Source organism: Lagenorhynchus albirostris, chromosome 16 (genome assembly GCF_949774975.1).
Source record: "Lagenorhynchus albirostris chromosome 16, mLagAlb1.1, whole genome shotgun sequence".
NCBI lineage: Eukaryota > Metazoa > Chordata > Mammalia > Artiodactyla > Delphinidae > Lagenorhynchus > Lagenorhynchus albirostris.
This window is the reverse complement of record NC_083110.1, coordinates 26,917,563-26,930,187: the sequence shown is the minus strand read 5'-3', so window position 1 is coordinate 26,930,187 and position 12,625 is coordinate 26,917,563. Positions and strand designations below refer to the sequence as shown.

At 46.6% G+C, this 12,625-nt stretch overlaps 1 protein-coding gene across 7 annotated transcripts in view; it reads right to left on the bottom strand.

The window, feature by feature from the left end:
• The window catches only part of LRMDA (leucine rich melanocyte differentiation associated), a 1,268,542-nt gene that overhangs the window by 1,180,339 nt on the left and 75,578 nt on the right, over nucleotides 1–12,625 (bottom strand). Inside the window, exon 8 of one of the 7 annotated variants that reach the window (XR_009535959.1) lies at nucleotides 7,711–8,674. The exons of the other annotated variants lie outside the window; for them this stretch is intronic. The gene's annotated coding sequence lies outside the window, so the exon portion shown is untranslated. Of the gene's footprint in view, nucleotides 1–7,710; nucleotides 8,675–12,625 lie in introns of those variants that run through there. 7 annotated transcript variants of the gene reach the window in all.

Genomic DNA, 12,625 nt, shown 5'->3' with positions numbered 1-12,625 from the left:
TGAGGTCAATCTCCCAAGGCAACAGAAATAAAAGCAAAATGAAGTAAGTCAGACAGAGAAAGAGAAATATCATATGATATCGCTTACATGTGGAATCTAAAAAACGGGTACAAATGAACTTATTCACAAAACATAAGTAGAGGTGGTGCAGTGGTTGAGAATCCGCCTGCCGATGCAGGGGACACGGGTTCGTGCCCCGGTCCGGGAAGATGCCACATGCCGCGGAGCGGCTGGGCCCGTGAGCCATGGCCGCTGAGCCTGCGCATCCAGAGCCTGCGCGTCTGGAGCCTGTGCTCCGCAACGGGAGAGGCCACAACAGTGAGAGGCCCGCAAACCGCAAAAAAAAAAACAAAAAACGTAAGTAGAGTCACAGATGTAGAAAACAAACTTATGGTTACCAGGGGTAGAGGGAGGAGGGATAAACTGAGAGATTGATATTGACATATACACACTACTATATAAAAATAGATAACTAATAAGGACCTACCATATGGCACAGGGAACTCTACTCAATACTCTGTAATGGCCTGTACAGGAAACGAATCTTAAAAAAGAATGGATATATCAATATGTATATGTACAACTGATTCACTTTGCTGTACACCTGATATTAACACAACATTGTAAATCAACTATACTCCAATAAAAATTTTTTTAAAAAGAAATAAAAGCAAAAATAAACAAATGGGACCTAATCAAAGCTATAAGCTTTTGGGATTTCCCTGGTGGTGCAGTGGATAAGACTCCACGCTCCCAGTGCAGGGGGCCTGGGTTCAATCCCTGGTCAGTGAACTAGATCCCACACGCATGCCACAACTAAGAGTTCACATGCCTCAACTAAGGAGCCCGTGAGCTGCAACTAAGGAGTCCACCTGCCTCAACTAAGGAGCCCAGGTGCCACAACTAAGGAGCCAGCAACCCACAACTAAGGAGCCCTGGAGCCACAACTAAGGAGGCCACCTGCTGCAACTAAGACCTGGCACAACCAAATAAATAAATAAATATTTTTTTAAAAAAAGCCATAAGCTTTTGCACAGCCAAGGAAACTATACGCAAAACAAAAAGACTACCTGCGAACTGGGAGAAAATATTTGCAAATGATGCAACCGACAAGGGCTTACTTCCCAAAATATACAAACAGCTCATACAACTCATAACAAAAACAAACAACCCAATCGAAAAATGGGCAGGAGACCTAAGTAGATATTTCTCCAAAGAAGACATACAGATGGCCAACGGGTGCATGAAAAGTTGCTCAACATCACTAATTATTAGAGAAATGCAAATTAAAACTACAATGAGGTACCACCTCACAGCAGTCAGAATGGCCATCATCAGATAGTCTACAAATAATAAGTGCTGGAGAAGGTGAGGAGAAAAGGGAACCCTCCTACACTGTTGGTGGCAATGTAAATTGGTGAAGTACCTATGGAAAACAGTGTGGAAGTTCCTTAAGAAACTAAAAATAGAGCTACCATATGATCCAGCAATCCCACTCCTGGGCATATATCCGGAAAAAACTATAACTTGAAAAGATACTTGCACCCCAATCTATTGAATACACAGCAGCACTATTTACAATAACCAAGACATGGAAGCAACCTAAATGTCCACTGACAGATGAATGGATAAAGATGATGTTGTTCATATATACAATGGAATATTACTCAGCCACAAAAAAGAATGAAATAATGCCATACGCAGCAACATGGATAGAACTAGAGGTTATCATACTAAGTGAAGTAAGACAAATACCATATTATATCACTTATATGTGGAATCTAAAATATGACACAAATGAACTTATTTACGAAACAGAAACAGACTCAAAGACATAGAAAACAAACTTACGGTTACCAAAGGGGAAAGGGGGTGGGGGAGGGATAAAGTAGGAGTTTGGGATTAGCAGATAGAAACTACTATATGTAAAATGGATAAATAACAAGGTCCTACCATATAGCACAGGGAACTATATCCAATATCCTATGATAAAACATAAGAGAGAAACAGACTAGAAAAGTTAAGCACACAATGAGAAAGAAAACTGGAAAAGGCAAAAGAATGAACATTTTAATGAAATTGTTTTATAAGGAATTAAGAAGGGAGTTGACTATTGATGAAAGTTATTTTCACTTTGGCAAAATGAAAATAATTATTAATATGTATACTTTAAAAAATAATGGAAAAGGATATATATATATGTATATGTATGTATAACTGAATCACTTTGCTGTATACTAGAAACTAACACATTGTAACATTGTAAATCAACTACACTTCAATTTAAAAAGAGATTCAGATTCTTTAATAGTTATAGGATGATTTAGGCCTTCTATTGTTTTGTCGGTTTTGGTCATTTTTGTTTTTCTAGGACTTTGTCCATTTTACCTAAATTTTCAAACATATTTTCAAACAAAATTTGTTCAACTGTCCATTGAATCTATCACTAAGTCCTCCCTTCTATCAAACCCTCAGAATCGCGCTGTGCGGTCACTGCATATACTCTTTTTAAATTTTTTTAAATTTTTTTAATTTACTTATTTTGGGCTGCGTTGGGTCTCTGTTGCTGCGCGCGGGCTTTCTATAGTTGCGGCGAGCGGGCTTCTCATCGCGGTGGCTTCTCTTGTTGCGGAGCATGGCTCTAAGCGTGCGGGCTTCAGTAGTTGTGGCTCGTGGCCGCTAGAGCACAGGCTCAGTATTTGTGGCGCACGGGCTTAGCTGCTCCGCGGCATGTGGGATCTTCCCGGACCAGGGCACGAACCCGTGTCCCCTGCGTTGGCAGGTGGATTCTTAACCACTGCGCCACCAGGGAAGTCCCCACCGCGTGTACTCTTGTCCAGGGGTCACAGAGGTAGTGTTTTTGCCTCCACTGCAATAACCTGTGAGTAAACCTGAGCCACACTTTCCTAGACCGCCCCCCCACAACTCCCCACCTCCCCCCACCCCACCCCCTGCCACCAGAGCCGTGAAGGCACTCTGAGCATTAGCAAGTTACAACTACTGCCTGTAACTCACCCAGAAAGTTCAAGGGAAAGCCACATTCCCTCCCAGCCTTGGCTCCAGAAGACAGCTCCAGTGTGCCCCTGATGGTAAGAGTTTGGGGTCGACCTAGCCGTCTCCCCTCCCACCTTCCAGTAACTGCTTCAGCTTCCTCTGTCCTCACTGACTTCCCCAGCTGAGCAGGGGATATCAGTGACCTCACTCTGGCAACAGTCATTCATGTCCCACTCCCATCTCTGTGGCTTGTTCATTTCCCCACTGAGGACAAGCAGCATCTAGCAGGTTGGGGTAAAGGGCTGGGACCTGGGGATAAAAGAGGAGCTTGCGGGGCAGTGAGGGTTATCTGTTTATCCTACAGTGACCTCATGTGTGCTTATGCTAACGTGAGAAACACATGGGTGTAACCTCAGCAATGGCTTCAGGGAGGTGCCCGTTTGGGATGCACCTTGCCATTCACCTTTCCCAAGTGGAGCCCCCTTCCTTCCTGACACTTTCTGGACCGTCCCCCCCCCACCTCCCCACTTCCGAGAAACGATAAAGGGTGGGATTGCTGGGTGATGCTCCCGAACCCTTCCCTCCTGGGGGGTCCCTGGCTTGCAGCCCTCACCCTCCATCTGTCACCTCAGTTGGGTCCTTCCTGCTACCCCGCAACCCCCTGCCCCAGAAAAGCAGCCATTCCTGAGCTCTGCCTCTCTCCAAGGGTGGCTGCCCTGAGGGCCCTGGCAGCATTGTCCTCCATCTGGCCAACCAGCTGAGGAGAGCAGAGGACACGAGCAGCTGCCGGGAGTCTTGGGGTCAAAGGTCCTACAGACTCACTCAGGAACTGGCTGCTCAGGCAGCACAGGAAACTGATGTTTTGAGGGATGAGTCAGTGCCCAGCTGGGCACTGAAGGGGTTAAAGGAACGTGGTGGAAGATTGCAGAATGGAGGCACACGGTGCTGCTGGAAAAAAGCTAGCCTTGTGCGTGGATAATTAGAACTGCACATCAGTAAACAATGCCTTTTCCCCTCATTAAGGACAAATCTGTATGTATAATGTGCCTATTTTCTCTTTCATTAACTTATAAATGGCCACTACTTTAAAGCCACTTAACCAGCAGTTTTGACTTGCCCATCAGCCCGGGGATCTGATGTGTCTCATCTCCTACACAGACAGAGGCGCCCACTTCAGCACCCAGCTCCCATGGGGGGAGAGGCTGTGGGAGCGCTCCTGTGAGATGCCACAGGCAGAGTTGCAGCAGCTTCCAGAAGGGAGTGGAGAGAGGGTGTGAGGGCAGACCCCAGGCCCAGGCCACCGCCCACCCATCCCCTCCCCCACCATGCCCCTCTGATGACTCACTCTCATTCTCTAAATTGCTTTGTCTGACCTTGAGTAGCTTGAGAACCCTGACTCTTGGGAGCCCCTGAGAATGTGGCCAATCTTCAAGCGTTCCTTAGGACGCCCAGCAACAAGCTGGGACCAGAGATCCCAGTGATGAGATATCAGTTCTGCCCTCATGAAACTCACAGTCCTGTAGAGAGAGCAAGCAGCATGTACATGTTAAGGAAGGGACGCTGTAAGAAAGGTTCACACAAAATGGAAATCTTCAATGAAAGTCAGGAAGGCGCCCCAGATGTATGTCTCCTCCATCAATCTGGAAACTTCCCTGGGAACTGATAACATCTCTCCCTCATCAGACAAGGAGCTTCAGGGGATACTGACCATGTCCTTCCCATCACACTAGGAGATCCCCTGGAGGCAGAGACGCTCTCTCCCATCAGACAGGAGATTCTACAATTAGGAACTATTGCCTCATTAGATTAAAAAATCCCACGAGTGAGGGATCAGTCCAAGGGTAGGGCGCTGTCTCCCCATCTTTCTCTGGGTAGCCTCCCAGGACCCTGAATAAAGACAGCCTCTTTACATCACTCCCTCTCTCGTGGGGCCCCAAAGTGTGCCCCAAACCTACGCCAGGACTTGAGAAGGGCAGGGACAATGCCAAAGTGGGAGATGATACAATCTTTGTCCTCAGGAGCATCGACTAGCTTTTCAGTTTTGCGGTGACACTAGTCCACACAAAGTGACAGTGAGACAAGGGAAAGGGGACTGAAGTGACCACTCATGGAGCACCCTCGTGGAGGGGACGGGGGCATGTACGTGACCCGTTCTGTGATCCCACAGAAGAGCTCACAAGCCCAGGACGTGAATACTATTTTCCCCATCCCACAGATGAAGCACTGGAGACCCAGAGAGGGAAAGAGATTCACTCAAGGTCACACGGTCCGTCAGTGGCAGAACTGGGAATCGAACAGTCTCTGGCTCTTTCCACCATAGCCAAGCGTCACTCTATGTGAGTGCAAGAGCCTTATGAGCAGTAGAGGCAAGAGGAGAAGGGGAAGAGCAGTGAGACTGGAGGCACCAGGCCTGGGGACAGGAGCTTCTGCTGGACCTCAACTGCGGGAACAGCTTGGAGAGGCCAAGGGCATTCTGAGAGCCTTTGATGGTGAAGCTGGGTACAGCCCCATCTCTGAAGCCCTGTACCATCCCTGAACAGGGCAAATGGAGGAGCCTCAGTCCTGGTGAGGGACCTTACTCATAAATCCAGTCATTCCTCAAAAATGCCATCTCCTGAGAATATTTTTAGACTGACTTCTGTTGGACACTGGGTGGTTCTGCTGTTGGGACAGTATCACCGTCGCCATCATCATCAGCATGGTTAGTCATTCTAAAGAATTGGAAACAACCCAAATATCCATCCACAACAGAGTGGAAAAATTCACATGTGGAATGCTTGACAGCAGCTAAAAGGAATGAAGCAGACCCACATGGGCTTGACATGGCCAGATGTCCAAGACATATATTGTTGAATGAGAAAAAACAACTTTCATGTTGATATATTTAGTGTGATACCACTTATGTAAAAAGAGAAGTCTCAAAACAAGGTGTTTTCAGTGGCTACATATTATACTAAAAGGGTCTGTAAAATACATGAAACTGGTAACAGTGGTTACCCCTGACTAGGGGTGGCTGTAACCAGGATGGGAGGTGATCAAAGGGGACTTTGGTCACCCTATGCAGGGTGACCGCTTGCCCAGGTTTGCCCAGAACGGCCTCTGTTTTCTCTGTTGCTGCTGTAACTAATAACAGCACTGCCTTTCACTCTCAAAAGTGTTCAGACTGGGTGATAAGTTACTTAATTACCATACTTATCTGTAGGGTTTAATTTTTTACAAAAAGAATATATTAAGTGATCACTTGTGTCATTTCTAGCAGTGTATTGAGAGAAGGTAAAGTCTTCCTCTCCTTCTCCAGGGCCCCAGTCCCACTCCTCAGAGGTAACCCACTGTTAACAGTTCTAACATCCTTCTCGAAACTGTAACTCTAGGGACTTCCCTGGTGGCGCAGTGGTTAAGAATCCGCCTGCCAACTCAGGGGACACGGGTTCGATCCCTGGTCCGGGAAGATCCCACATGCCGCGGAGCAACTAACCCCGTGTGCCACAACTACCGAGCCTGCACTCCAGAGACTGCGAGCCACAACTACTGAAGCAAGCCACCACAATGAGAAGCCCGCACACTGCAATGAAGAGTAGCTCCCACTTGCCACAACTAGAGAAAGCCCACGCGCAGCAACAAAGACCCAATGCAGCCAAAAAACAAACAAACAAAAAGAAACGGTAACTCTGTATGTAACCATGTAACCTTAAAACACAGAGAAAAAGACATGGAATTATGCAGCACACCCTGTTTTGAAACTTGCTTTTTTCACTTAATTTTGTCTATATCTGGGTATCAGGAAAACCTAACATAGATCCTTGGGTCCTATCAACAGAGATTCAGTTTCTGTGGGTTGGCAGTGGGGCCCACAGATGTGTATTTCTGACGAGTTTTCTGGGTGATTTTGATGCCAGTGGTCCATGGACTCCATGCTAACCTTTGTCCATAAAACAATCATTCATCCATTTATTTAATAAACAATCATGGACCCTTGCTCTGGGTTTGGCCCTGGCTAAGCCTGGAATTCAGCAGAGAACATAACGCAGTCCCTGTCCTCCAGGGCACAGCCTCAGGTCTACTTCCAGCGGGACCAGTCATCTCTGACAGTGGGTTGAACGGGCTATGAGCATGGGCACTGGGGTCAGACAAGCCTAATCCTGGCACTTCCTCTTTCTGACCATCTGACCTTGGGAAAAGTACTTAGCCACTCTCTGCCTCAGTTACCTGGTTTGTGAAGTGGACATCAAAATCCCCACATCACATCATGGGCACTCAATAAGTTGCAGCTACTCTCATTAATAATTAATTATAAAGAACATATACATAATAATAAAACTCCTATAGCATTCTTGCCAAGAATGTTTAAACTAAATTCAATCATGGGGAAATAATCTGACAATCCGAACTCAGAGATATTCTAGAAAACTTGACTATATGCTCCAAAAATGTGTCATGAAAGACCAAAAAAAAAAAAGAGAGAGAGAGAGAGAGAACCTATTCTAGATTAGAGAAGACGAAAGAGACATACAACTAAATGCAAAGTGTGTTCCAGGCTTTCATATATATATATATACACACACACACACACACACACACACATATATATATGTATACATAATATCATTGGGATATATATATTATATTTATTTATATATTTATGATTGGGATAAGTGGGAGATATGAATATCAACTGTATATTATATAATGATATTGTAGCAATGTTAAATTTCCTTATTGTAATAACTGCAGTATGTAAATGTTCTCCTTCTTAGGATGTGTGCTGAAATATTTAGGGATAAAGTGTCATGATGTCTGCCAATAACTCTCAAATGGTTCAGAAAATTGTGTGTGTAGGGATGGGGGGAGAAAAAAGAGAGACAGAAAGGGAGACAGAAAGACAGAGAGAGAATATGTTGCAAAATGTTAACAATTGGTATATCTAGGTGAGTATATGGGTGCTCCTATTCTATTATTTCCATTTACTTTGTAGATTTAAATTTTTCCAAAATAAAAAATTTGGGAAAATGAAATCTAATGGTTTTAGAAAATAATATTCAGGATAGTGGCTGACTGGGGAAGGAGGGAGTGACGGGGAGGGGAGTGTGGCTGGCAGCTTCCTGACTTTGGTGGATGTCCTATATCTTGAACTGAGTGTGTTCATTTTTGGAGGATTCATTGAGCTGAGCACCTATGATTTCTCCTCTTTTTGTGTGTAGGCTACATACCAAGAAATAATTTCATTTAGAATCATCATCATAATAAAGCATCCTTCCCAGCATCCTATCCTCTGATCTGGTTCTGTAAATGCAAGATGGGTCCAGGCGGGAGGGAAGGCTGGGGCGGGGCCATCCTTCCCTGACAGTGTGTCTCATCCGAGAGGAGGGACAGCAGGGCCTGAGTCTGATGACAGCCTGCCTCTCAGTCTGACCCCATGGGGAGGAGGCCGGCTGCTTTCGGAGGTGTCCCAGACTGCGCCTCTGAGCCGTGCCCACTCCTGCTGCCAGCCCCTGCAGCGGGAGGTTGGCCTTGACTCCACACTTCTCAGGCCCCAGCGTTCTCCTCTCTTGTCAGCCTTGTGGGCCCAGATGGATGTAGGTTCAATGAAGCATCTCATCTTGTGTGAGAAGGAAGTCCAGGGGTCACATTTTCCTCTCCTTGCATTGTTTCCCCATGTGCTGGATCTCATCTGCTTCACTAGCTGGAGACAGAAATGTAGTCATGTCTCTGTGTTTTACAGATTAATCGCTGGAGTCCTCATCAGCCTAAATTAACAGGAACAGTAACAATGGCTAACACTTACACAGTGCTTAATACATGCCAGATCCTGTTCTGAGTACTTTATGTATATAACTCATTTAATCTTACAACAGCTCTCTGAGGCAGGGTTGTTTTAAATCCATTTTACAGATGGGGAAATTGTGGCATAGAAAAGTAATTTGCCCAAGCAGGACTGACTGCATAATTGGCAGGGCCAAGTGAAAAATGAAAATAGAGGAGTGGAAGGGGGTCCTTCTTCAAAAATAACTTATTATGAAAAAAGAATGAAATAATGCCATTTGCAGCAACATGGATGGACCTAGAGATTGTCACACTAAGTGAAGTATGCCAAAGACAAATATATGATATCGCTTATACATGGAATCTAAAAAAACAATGATACATATGAACTTAGTTACAAAACAGAAATAGACCCACAGATGTAGAAAACAAACTTATGGTTACCAAAAGGGAGGGGGGAGAGATAAATTAGGAGTCTGGGATTAACATATACACACTACTATATATAAAATAGATAACCAACATGGACCTACTGTCAAGCACAGGGAACTCTACTCAATATTTTGTAATAACCTATAAGGGAAAAGAATCTGAAAAAGAATAGATAGATATGTATGTATAACTGAATCACTGTGCCATACACCTGAAACTAACACAACATTGTATCATAAATGAACTATACCTCAGTTAAAAAAATAAAATAAAATATGGCTGACAGATTTTTAAAAATTATTAAGACTTTCAAGACAGCAAGCATTAAGCCCAGCATGGTGCCTGTTTAATTAAGGCAGGCTCCAGTGAGGCTGTACAGGTCTGCAGCCCATGAGGTCAGGCCAGGGAAGTAGCAGAGCAGAAACTGGAACCCGAGCAGTCTGACGCCAGAGTCCATCCTCCTATCCACGGTGCTGTACAACCCTCTACCCTCAGGCTCTTCCTCCGCTCACCTTCCCCAAGGTGCCCAAGAACTGGAACCACGACTCAGTGCATCGGGATCTGTCCTGGCTCTAAAAGCCAGGTGGAGACAGAATTGAACAGTCTAATCAGCCCGCTGCCACAAGGGGTCGCTGTTGAAAACTGGTCCTGCGCAGTTTGCTGCCTCCACGTCCAGAGCTGCCCAAGGGCTGCCCTTGCTGAGCCAACCCTGGAGGTGCACAGCAGCGCCTCACACTTGGGCTCCAGGCTTCAACTCTTTTATTTCACACACTTACGTGCAGCCACTGCTCACAGCACAACCTCTACCAGAGTGCTTGGAGGTCTCTGCCACGTCAGCTGCTGGCTGGGCACCAGCCTCACTAACAAGTATCTAGGCCTGATATTAGCTTGGTTCACCTATTCAGCGTCCCTGTTTCCTGATGATGAGGTTCCCCTGTGGCATTTCTTCTACCCTTTCTTGCCAAAGGATCTCAGAGAGGCCCAACTCGGTATATCAGAAAGGCTCTAGTAGTCTTAAACCCCAAAAGGGAAGGGTCAGTCAGGGTCTTGACCTCAGTCCTCCCATATGCAAATATCCTGCCTCTATGATCAGTCCTGCAAAACCTTCTCAGAATCACATAATTCCTTTTTGCACCCTTTCCCCAGAGCAATGTATTTGCCTACTTAACATAAGCACTGCATAACTAAGAGAAGTGGGATTATTCTTTTGCCAGAAAATCTAGTTTTGCCTTCCAAGGCACACCATTACACAGGATTTAACATGTCTGGCACATCAATGTCACACCCAGATACCTTCTTAATAACGTAAGTGTCTAAAAAGGGTTGATGAATGAGACTTTAAAAGATGAAGGATCGGAGGAGTGGGTATTTTAACCTCACTGGCTGATGAGGCCAGCGATGTCTGGATTACTCTGGTACCATGGGCATCTGTGCAGTCAAGCTGGCACCATCTGGAGTTCCCCTCTGTATCAGTTAGAAGTGTATTCAGTTGCAGCTAACAGAATACCAACCAACAGTGGACTAGACAAATGGAGATTTATTATTTTCACCTGACAGAAATCTGGAGGTAGGCAAGTTACTGGCATTGGTTGGTCAGCTCATGGCTGGTGTCATTACAATTCTCTTGGTCTTTCCCTCATAGAAGCTGATGGCTGCTGCAGCTCCAGCCTTCAAGTCTGCATTCAAGGCAAAAAGAAGAAAGGGCAAGAAGGGCCAGCACCAGCAGCATCCAACGCCCTTTATCAAGAAAGGAAAAGCCTTCCTAAGAGCCCCCAGCAGGTTTCAGCTTATGCCCCATTGGTCTGAACTGTGTCCCATGCCTTTCCTGGCTGCAAGTGAGTTTGGGAAAGTGAGCCTTTACGTTGCAGCAAAGAGGATGATGCCACATCCTTCCCCCTACAGTCACCCTAGGTGGCACAGGACCCCAGGGCCCCTTCCCAACAACCTCAGATTCTTTCCAGAGGAGCTCCTGCATCCTGTGGCCCTCATAATACCCCAGGCAAGAAGGGCTCATCCAATGAGCCAGGATTCCCCTGAGCAGGAGGCCGGCTGACTTCAGCCTTTTCCTTGGTGAGTCATGGTGCTCTGCCAGCTGGGGGAGGCGACTAATTAGCTGTAGACTGATTAAGGACAAGGCAGGCAAAGCCCCAGACGTGATAAACATGAACTTTCCATCTTCCCCCTCCTGGCCGTTGCTGCCACCCACCACCAACAGCGGAAGGCAGGCCCGCGGCACCCCTCATGGTGCACCTGGCTGGGAGGCCAGCAGACGTCGTCCAGGCTACCATTCACACTGCCCGGCGCCAACCAGGGCATCATGGCAGGGACGGGCACAATGGGTTTTCCTTCAGGGCTTCTCCTCTCCTCCAGCCTCTCCCAACCTTCTTGCTCTCGACCAGGTATGGTACCAGGCCCGGATTTCTAAACCAGCCTCTGCCCTAAAGAATCTACAGCTGAGGGCTGTAGAAATGCAGAAAGGGGTGAGTTCAGTATGACCTGGAGTTGCTGGCCAGGGCTCCATGGCGGTGCTTTGGGTGGGTTTTCTGAGTAGAGCGGTGGTCCTGGAGAAAGGAGAGGACTCATGCACAGGAGTGGAGGCAAAATGAGCAGAACATGCTCCTGGGGCAGTGAGGAATCTGGAGACAGGCCTGCAGAGGGGCAAAGCCAGGGGCAGGATGGAGATGAGGACGAAGAGGAAGCAAGAGTTTAGATCTGAAGCCCAGCTGCTTCCAGCCTCAGCTCCTCCACAATAGGTGGCCTTCACATGCATGAGACCCCATGGGGGGTTCAGGGGGATCTCCACCCCCAGCTCCAACTGTGACACCTGGCCTGTATCTCTCACTCTAGAAAGCACCTGCCAGGTGCAGGCAACCTTCATGCCACCAGGGCCTGGCCAAGCCACAGTGGAAAAGCTCTCTAACACATGAATCTTATACCAGATAAGGCTGTGATAAGGACAAAGGATACATTTCACCAACAGATAACAAGAGAGATTTCAGTGAATGTGATTTCTCAAGTCGCCTCTGTTTTTCCATGAGGAGACCCCCTCAGGACGTGGCCAAGGTAAATGCTTATCTTAGGAGGCTTGGAAGCACCCCACCCCCAGTCCACTCTGCCTGGCCCACTCTTACCCATCCCTTGGGTCTCAGCTCATGTCATTTCTTTGAGGGAGCTTCCCTGACCCGTCCTAGGTCACATTCTATGTATTTCCCTTCATCAATTGTAATACAGCTTATATTAATGCATTTAGGTGACTGTCTTTATTACTATAGATTCAATCAGCAAATATTAATTGAGCCACAAACTGTGCTAAGTTCTGGGGATACCATGAGACACAGACCTACCCGCATGGAGCTTACAGCCTAGGCATAAGCCCCAGCTTGTACCTAAGTGGGGATCCACCCTAACTGCAGAAGTAAGACCCCTCCCAGTCCCAGTA